Source organism: Vanessa cardui, chromosome 5 (assembly GCF_905220365.1).
Source record: "Vanessa cardui chromosome 5, ilVanCard2.1, whole genome shotgun sequence".
NCBI lineage: Eukaryota > Metazoa > Arthropoda > Insecta > Lepidoptera > Nymphalidae > Vanessa > Vanessa cardui.
In genome coordinates, this window is record NC_061127.1 from 2,321,710 (window position 1) to 2,331,875 (window position 10,166).

The following is a 10,166-nucleotide window of genomic DNA, read 5'->3' on the forward strand; positions in this document are numbered from 1 at the left end:
GCTTTGGTAGCAAAAACGATATGGAACCATGTAATTGACGTATGAGCTCAAAAAATTGAAACGTTTTCACATTAATAAAAAGACCAAAGTATATAATTCTGGTTAAATTTTCCATTTAATTCAATATATGTATTTATAATTTGCTACACAATATTTTTATACTTAACTCGCTGGCGTTGACAGGCGGATATAGGGACTCCTACGTCACACATGCGCACAATACTTGTATAACTTGTTACATTTCTGACATATTTCATTTATTTTACTATCTAGAAGAGAAACGTGACGCGTCAAAATATCAGTACGAAGAATTTAGCTTAGAAGAAAGTACCAAAGGCTTAATGTTGTCTTAAATTTTCGCGATGATTACACATTTAAATAAAACTATTTATAACGGATGAATCGCGTATATTAATTATTTTTAAACATCCCGACGTTTCGAGCACTTTGCAGTGTTCGTGGTCACGGGCAGACTAAGATGACATTTGTCTATTTGAAGAACAAAGGAAATATTATTAACAACTACCGCCAACGATTTCTCAATTGATATCTTGAGTAACGTTCCGGTTGCACGCAGAAGGCACTAACTGTATCTTTAGGTCTTGCAGTCTGTTGGATTTGGGATTTTAAATTTTTAATAAGTGGATCCCAGGTGTTAGAAAGTCTCCAACCATCTTCTCTATTGAAGTTCGGATGTTTTTGAATTTCAATAGCCTCGCGTATCATTCTAGGAATGAATCTGTGTTCTCTAGCGAGGATCTGTGGTTTATCAAATCGGATAAAATGGTTAGGTTTATCCAGAGCATGTTCACAGACTGCAGACTTAGAAGAACGCCTATTTTTGACATCTCCTATATGTTCCTTGACCCTGGTACCGATACTTCTCTTTGTTTGGCCTATGTAAGATAAACCACACTCACATTCGAGTTTATATACTCCTGCAGTTTGTAAAGGAATATTACTCTTGATAGGTCTCAAGAACTGGCTCACTTTCTTATGAGGCTTGTAAACGGTTTTAATTGAAGCTCGCTTCAAGATGTTGCCAATCCTGTCTGTAACTCCCTTCACATATGGTAGAAATGCAGGTTGTCGCTCAACTGTGGGTGGCTTGATACGGCTTCTGCGATGCTGGCGAGGCACGGGCAGCTTGTTCTGGTGGAGTGCAAGCTTGACCTGACGTAGCTCGTCCTCTAGGTGTTCAGCATCGCAGAGATGGTGGGCTCTCTGAAACAAAGATTTGCCAACGGTAGCTAACTGGCTAGGGTGGTGGTGCGAGTCACCATTGAGGTATTTGTTGGTGTGTGTGGGTTTCCTATAAACTGTGTGACTTAATGTATTGTCAGGATTCTTGATAATAAGGATGTCAAGGAAAGCTAAAGAATTATTTGCCTCTAATTCCATAGTAAATTGAATGTTTTTATTTATAGAATTAAGATGTACTAAAAATGCAGATGTCAGATCACTAGGTAATATTGTGAAAGTGTCATCTACGTACCGTTTATAAAACCTAGGTGTTATAGGTCCGGAGCGAAGAGCCCTCTCCTCCAGGTCTTCCATGAATAAATCGGCGACCACGGGGGATACTGGAGAACCCATGGCTACCCCGTCAACTTGTACATAGAATTCATCATTCCACAATAAATAACCAGATGTGAGGCAGTGATGTAACAGCTCTGCATATTCAATAGGCATGTTGTGTGTCTGTAGTTTCCTCTTGACAATTTCGATGCAGTCTTGTATGGGTAAGCAGGTAAACAATGACTGGACATCAAAACTAACCATTGTCTCGTTGTTGGTTAATTTAAGGTCTTTGATTTCACCAACAAACTGGTAAGAATCCTTGACATACGCCGCAGTGTGTCCTCGGAGGGGTGATAGTGTCCTTGCTATGTGTTGAGCCAATCTATATGTTGGTGTATCGATTTGGCTTACAATAGGACGCAGCGGAGCACCAGTTTTGTGGATCTTAGGTAACCCATACAGTTTTGGAGGCTTTGCACATGTAGGCACGAGTGATTTTTTATCCAGATTTAGTTTTTCTTGATGTTTTGATATTAATGCGGATGTCTCTTTAAGAATGTTATTAGTAGGGTCTTTAGTTACTTTTTTATAAGTTTTTACATCCGATAAAATCGCGGAAATTTTCTGGTTATAATCACACGTATCCATCACAACGGTCGCGTTTCCCTTATCTGCTCGGAGGACTGTAATGTCTTTATTGTTGCGTAAGTTCTTCAGTGCAATAGATTCATCACGAGTAAGGTTTCTTTTCGGTGGCCGGCTTCGACGTAAAACACTCGAAATGTCCTGTCGAATAGCTTCCGAGTCTTCCTTTGTGATGTTATTTTTGAAAAGACACTCCTCCACATTGCAAATAATGTCTTCAAACGGTATTTTGGATGGAGCCGGTGCAAAATTTAGGCCTTTGTTTAACACCGCAATAGTCGATTCATCTAAACTTTGTTTTGACAGATTGACAAGTGACGTACGCGCAGGTTTTTGAATTTCCCCGGTGTTGCCATTATTGAAATTTTTATAATTTGATTTTACTCCGCTGAGTTTTTCGAACTTTTGGATTTGTTTTAATTTTAAATTATTATATTTTGTAGCGGCTCGTTTATTAGTAAAATCGCAGCATTTTTGCCAATCTGTTTTTAATAATCGTGACTCGAGTTCTTTACTGAGGTTGTCAATTTGATCCGTTAACCGTCGCGCGTCAAATCGATGTTCTCGGATGAGTTGCAACAATAATTTCTTACTTGCCTGATTGAGTATTTTATCACCATGCTTTATGTCCTTCTTAGGTGCGATCCTTACACAAACCGGAATGAGATTATTATCACGGCATCTTTTCAGGAAGTTCATGGACGTTACGTATCGGGCATGTTTGACTTTTAGGTACTCCAACCGGCGAATTTGATTTGATGTTTCCAGTCCGTACTGGTTCACATAATGTTGTCTTAAATTTTCGCGATGATTACACATTTAAATAAAACTATTTATAACGGATGAATCGCGTATATTAATTATTTTTAAACATCCCGACGTTTCGAGCACTTTGCAGTGTTCGTGGTCACGGGCAGACTAAGATGACATTTGTCTATTTGAAGAACAAAGGAAATATTATTAACAACTACCGCCAACGATTTCTCAATTGATATCTTGAGTAACGTTCCGGTTGCACGCAGAAGGCACTAACTGTATCTTTAGGTCTTGCAGTCTGTTGGATTTGGGATTTTAAATTTTTAATAAGTGGATCCCAGGTGTTAGAAAGTCTCCAACCATCTTCTCTATTGAAGTTCGGATGTTTTTGAATTTCAATAGCCTCGCGTATCATTCTAGGAATGAATCTGTGTTCTCTAGCGAGGATCTGTGGTTTATCAAATCGGATAAAATGGTTAGGTTTATCCAGAGCATGTTCACAGACTGCAGACTTAGAAGAACGCCTATTTTTGACATCTCCTATATGTTCCTTGACCCTGGTACCGATACTTCTCTTATTTCTCTTATTCTCTTATTTCGGTTTATCTTACATAGGCCAAACAAAGAGAAGTATCGGTACCAGGGTCAAGGAACATATAGGAGATGTCAAAAATAGGCGTTCTTCTAAGTCTGCAGTCTGTGAACATGCTCTGGATAAACCTAACCATTTTATCCGATTTGATAAACCACAGATCCTCGCTAGAGAACACAGATTCATTCCTAGAATGATACGCGAGGCTATTGAAATTCAAAAACATCCGAACTTCAATAGAGAAGATGGTTGGAGACTTTCTAACACCTGGGATCCACTTATTAAAAATTTAAAATCCCAAATCCAACAGACTGCAAGACCTAAAGATACAGTTAGTGCCTTCTGCGTGCAACCGGAACGTTACTCAAGATATCAATTGAGAAATCGTTGGCGGTAGTTGTTAATAATATTTCCTTTGTTCTTCAAATAGACAAATGTCATCTTAGTCTGCCCGTGACCACGAACACTGCAAAGTGCTCGAAACGTCGGGATGTTTAAAAATAATTAATATACGCGATTCATCCGTTATAAATAGTTTTATTTAAATGTGTAATCATCGCGAAAATTTAAGACAACATTATGTGAACCAGTACGGACTGGAAACATCAAATCAAATTCGCCGGTTGGAGTACCTAAAAGTCAAACATGCCCGATACGTAACGTCCATGAACTTCCTGAAAAGATGCCGTGATAATAATCTCATTCCGGTTTGTGTAAGGATCGCACCTAAGAAGGACATAAAGCATGGTGATAAAATACTCAATCAGGCAAGTAAGAAATTATTGTTGCAACTCATCCGAGAACATCGATTTGACGCGCGACGGTTAACGGATCAAATTGACAACCTCAGTAAAGAACTCGAGTCACGATTATTAAAAACAGATTGGCAAAAATGCTGCGATTTTACTAATAAACGAGCCGCTACAAAATATAATAATTTAAAATTAAAACAAATCCAAAAGTTCGAAAAACTCAGCGGAGTAAAATCAAATTATAAAAATTTCAATAATGGCAACACCGGGGAAATTCAAAAACCTGCGCGTACGTCACTTGTCAATCTGTCAAAACAAAGTTTAGATGAATCGACTATTGCGGTGTTAAACAAAGGCCTAAATTTTGCACCGGCTCCATCCAAAATACCGTTTGAAGACATTATTTGCAATGTGGAGGAGTGTCTTTTCAAAAATAACATCACAAAGGAAGACTCGGAAGCTATTCGACAGGACATTTCGAGTGTTTTACGTCGAAGCCGGCCACCGAAAAGAAACCTTACTCGTGATGAATCTATTGCACTGAAGAACTTACGCAACAATAAAGACATTACAGTCCTCCGAGCAGATAAGGGAAACGCGACCGTTGTGATGGATACGTGTGATTATAACCAGAAAATTTCCGCGATTTTATCGGATGTAAAAACTTATAAAAAAGTAACTAAAGACCCTACTAATAACATTCTTAAAGAGACATCCGCATTAATATCAAAACATCAAGAAAAACTAAATCTGGATAAAAAATCACTCGTGCCTACATGTGCAAAGCCTCCAAAACTGTATGGGTTACCTAAGATCCACAAAACTGGTGCTCCGCTGCGTCCTATTGTAAGCCAAATCGATACACCAACATATAGATTGGCTCAACACATAGCAAGGACACTATCACCCCTCCGAGGACACACTGCGGCGTATGTCAAGGATTCTTACCAGTTTGTTGGTGAAATCAAAGACCTTAAATTAACCAACAACGAGACAATGGTTAGTTTTGATGTCCAGTCATTGTTTACCTGCTTACCCATACAAGACTGCATCGAAATTGTCAAGAGGAAACTACAGACACACAACATGCCTATTGAATATGCAGAGCTGTTACATCACTGCCTCACATCTGGTTATTTATTGTGGAATGATGAATTCTATGTACAAGTTGACGGGGTAGCCATGGGTTCTCCAGTATCCCCCGTGGTCGCCGATTTATTCATGGAAGACCTGGAGGAGAGGGCTCTTCGCTCCGGACCTATAACACCTAGGTTTTATAAACGGTACGTAGATGACACTTTCACAATATTACCTAGTGATCTGACATCTGCATTTTTAGTACATCTTAATTCTATAAATAAAAACATTCAATTTACTATGGAATTAGAGGCAAATAATTCTTTAGCTTTCCTTGACATCCTTATTATCAAGAATCCTGACAATACATTAAGTCACACAGTTTATAGGAAACCCACACACACCAACAAATACCTCAATGGTGACTCGCACCACCACCCTAGCCAGTTAGCTACCGTTGGCAAATCTTTGTTTCAGAGAGCCCACCATCTCTGCGATGCTGAACACCTAGAGGACGAGCTACGTCAGGTCAAGCTTGCACTCCACCAGAACAAGCTGCCCGTGCCTCGCCAGCATCGCAGAAGCCGTATCAAGCCACCCACAGTTGAGCGACAACCTGCATTTCTACCATATGTGAAGGGAGTTACAGACAGGATTGGCAACATCTTGAAGCGAGCTTCAATTAAAACCGTTTACAAGCCTCATAAGAAAGTGAGCCAGTTCTTGAGACCTATCAAGAGTAATATTCCTTTACAAACTGCAGGAGTATATAAACTCGAATGTGAGTGTGGTTTATCTTACATAGGCCAAACAAAGAGAAGTATCGGTACCAGGGTCAAGGAACATATAGGAGATGTCAAAAATAGGCGTTCTTCTAAGTCTGCAGTCTGTGAACATGCTCTGGATAAACCTAACCATTTTATCCGATTTGATAAACCACAGATCCTCGCTAGAGAACACAGATTCATTCCTAGAATGATACGCGAGGCTATTGAAATTCAAAAACATCCGAACTTCAATAGAGAAGATGGTTGGAGACTTTCTAACACCTGGGATCCACTTATTAAAAATTTAAAATCCCAAATCCAACAGACTGCAAGACCTAAAGATACAGTTAGTGCCTTCTGCGTGCAACCGGAACGTTACTCAAGATATCAATTGAGAAATCGTTGGCGGTAGTTGTTAATAATATTTCCTTTGTTCTTCAAATAGACAAATGTCATCTTAGTCTGCCCGTGACCACGAACACTGCAAAGTGCTCGAAACGTCGGGATGTTTAAAAATAATTAATATACGCGATTCATCCGTTATAAATAGTTTTATTTAAATACCAAAGGCTTGATATCTGATAGCGTTCGTTGTGTTCTAATGTTACAAATTCTAGTAAATGTAATGGATATCTAGTCCAGTTTTGTATCTAGAAAATAACTAGATTTGTATTAAAAAAATAAATTGGTTGATCCAGTTTATGTGAAACATCAAAAATTAGGTTCACTAAAAGAGTCATATATACATATATTAATAGCGTAAGACAATTTTTGTCCCAATGATTATGGGACGATGACCGCACATAGAAAATCGGCTATTGTCTCATTTTGAAGAGCTCCAGTCGTAGATGGACAGGATATGAGAAAGGATTCTTGATTAAAATTTCATATATTGTTACGATTTAATAAATAATTAATTTTAGAGAGCGAAAGAAATTACTGGCCGGTTAGAAGCCGGTACTGCGTCTGTATAGAAAAAAAAACGTAAACATTCTAACCGAAGTAATGTAGTGTTAAAAGAGGTTTTATCATTTTGGCGCTAAATGTAGATTCGAGACTTGAAGTTTACAATAAAATGAAATAAAAAAAAAAACCTGTCATAAGTTTTAGACGGCGTAAAAAATGGCTTGAATAAACGCGAATTTCGCGGGACACCCAATAGCTTATAAATAAATAAGGACTCAAGTAAATGTCATAATTAATAATATATATTTTCATTTATAATAATAAATACAGCAACATATATCGTGCCTCATAAGGGTAACGGAGAGAGTGCTATGAGGTTTGACCAAGCTTACTGTCAAGCTTGCAATGAACTTAAAGTGGCGTCCAGTTTACAGTGCACCCATATACACCAATCACGTTCAAGTTCAAGTAACCTAAACTTCACGACTGGAGTTTGTTTGATATCTGAATAGTTAGAACTATAGTATCAATCTATGTATCAAACTCACTAGTAGCGGATATTTTTCGGGATGAAAAAACAGAAGACATTTATTTATACAATACTTTGTGTACATATACATATATTACGAAGTCAAATACAAACAACAACAACAACAACAACAACAGCCTGTAAATTCCCACTGCTGGGCTAAAGGCCTCCTCTTCCTTTGAGGAGAACATTTGGAACATATTCCACCACGCTGTTCCAATGCGGGTTGGTGGAATACACATGTGGCAGAATTTTTATGAAATTTGTCACATGCAGGTTTCCTCACGATGTTTTCCTTCACCGCTGAGCACGAGATGAATTATAAAGACAAATTAAGCACATGAATCAGCGGTGCTTGCCTGGGTTTGAATCCGCAATCATCGTTTAAGATGTACGCGTTCTAACCACTGGGCCATCTCGAGTCATATATACTTTATTCGAATAGAACTATGTTACGTGAAACTGCCACCAGTTCGGAGTGCAAGAAATTCTATTGTATTTTCACTTAAATATAATTATATATAGTATATCCTGCCTTTAAGTTAACAAGTATTAGCTGCACGGCAAGAACCTCAGTGGTTGCTCTTTTGCAACATTTCAACAACATTTAGTGCTTGTACTTTGTGCTAACCTATATGGGTTGGTGCTGATTCTGTTGTCTTTCGGTAATAAGGGTGTTGTAAATTAAAGACATCACGTCATTGACTACTAACTTTATTCCTCTATAGCAAGCCAGGTATAAACTTAACTACAACGAAGGGTGAGTTAGAAAGTGTAATTCATCGTCACTTGCTAAATCTATATAATTGTAGGTGGTCGGTGTAATGTCGATGTAAGGAATGTGCCATATCAATGAGCAAAGGTGACTTCTAACTTACCATCAAGAGGTGTGTATGTCCAACCTACACATTATTAAAAAAATATATATTATAGCTTTCTATTTGCCTGCCTGCGAGTTGAACTCAGTACCTCAGGATCTGCAGCTCTAAATGCTAGATACTAGACCAACAGCCTAGAATACAAAACAATAGCCATTATAAATTGACATTAACTAGCTAATACGATAATCGTTAAAAGTGTGCTTTCTATCAGAGAGTTAGATTTTATATACAGATATAATAGGATGAAATAATCATGTAAAATCGAAATGAAAATACAGACGTACAAATAAGCTTCTATTTTAACAATACCATTCGCAGGTGTAAGTTTTAATTGAACTCAGAAATATGATAGTTCCAATACTGACCCATGAAATTAACAGTTTTAGTGTATAGTACGACACAACTTAGTTGTAGCATCGGCAAATTCAATGAAACCGATTACTAGCGATTTATACAACCAATAGTATATCACTATCACGTCATTCTACGCTATTCGTCGCTATAGATTCTCGCATCAGTTCAACCCGAAAAAGCAAGTGCATGTAAGTAGACGTGTCAAATCGACGAATACATTAGGTCATATGATGTAACAAGTTATTACGTTAATGTAAATATTATATTCACATACGAAATAAATATTGATAATTTGAGATAGCGTACTCAATTCGGATGTGATCGGTTTTACGAATTTTGCCGATGCTACATCTAAGTTGTGTCATACTATACGCCATTTCATATGATAAATTTTGAAAATTAATTCGAATATCCTCCACGTCAGGACTAAAGCGATAAATAATTTGCCGAACTATCACCGCTATGCGCATAGAACAATGTTTATTATTGCGTGCACGCCTGCGACAGATGTAGCTGCGTGCAAAGGCTTTATTCTTAATAGTGTCATATGTTATAATATATATAGAGGCAAAATGGACTCTAAGCAATATGAAATACAGAGTATTTTAACTGGAGGATACTGTCGTTATACGTATTTATATGTGCAACAGAACGTGTCCATTCACCACAGTCATTCGGCACGTACACTGCTATCCCATTGCATCGCTCTGCAGTTATAAACGTAAAACCAGACTTACACTGAAAGGAAATATGAAAAAAAGAATGTTAGAAAATTATTTTTTGAATTCCCAATTGAACACTTATTATTCAACTATTAAATAAATATATCTTATAAATAAGTATATATATAAATAAATATATAGATCACTCTGCGCCTTAACCGTATTTTTCAGGAAGAAATATTAAAAATAAAATAAAAAAAGAAAATATTGATTATTACACATTATTAAATTTTAAATGACGCATCGGAATTACTAATTTTAGGCACTACCCTCCGGATTTCCACAACAACGCGATTTTTAAGGCATTTAGTACCTCACATAAGCCTCCTTGGAACTAAAATCTGGAGATTTTTCCAAATCGATATAATTTTGGAAACTTCAACTCTGACGTAATGAATAGGTCATTTTTAGAAATTCTGTATTTTATCTGAGAGTCGGCGATGCAAAAGTCAATGGGCAGTGTTAGTCACTATCTATAATGTGAGCCTCCTGTAACTATAACATCCTAAAATTCTAAGAAGCTTGGTGCTTCATAGGCCACCTGATTTGTTTTCGGGCCCTTCTATGATAATTACTGGCTAAAAATGTTATGTACTAACTCATTCGTATATATTTTTTTTCAAAAATTTCATAATAATTCTGAAAAAAAGGTTAAACTGCTATC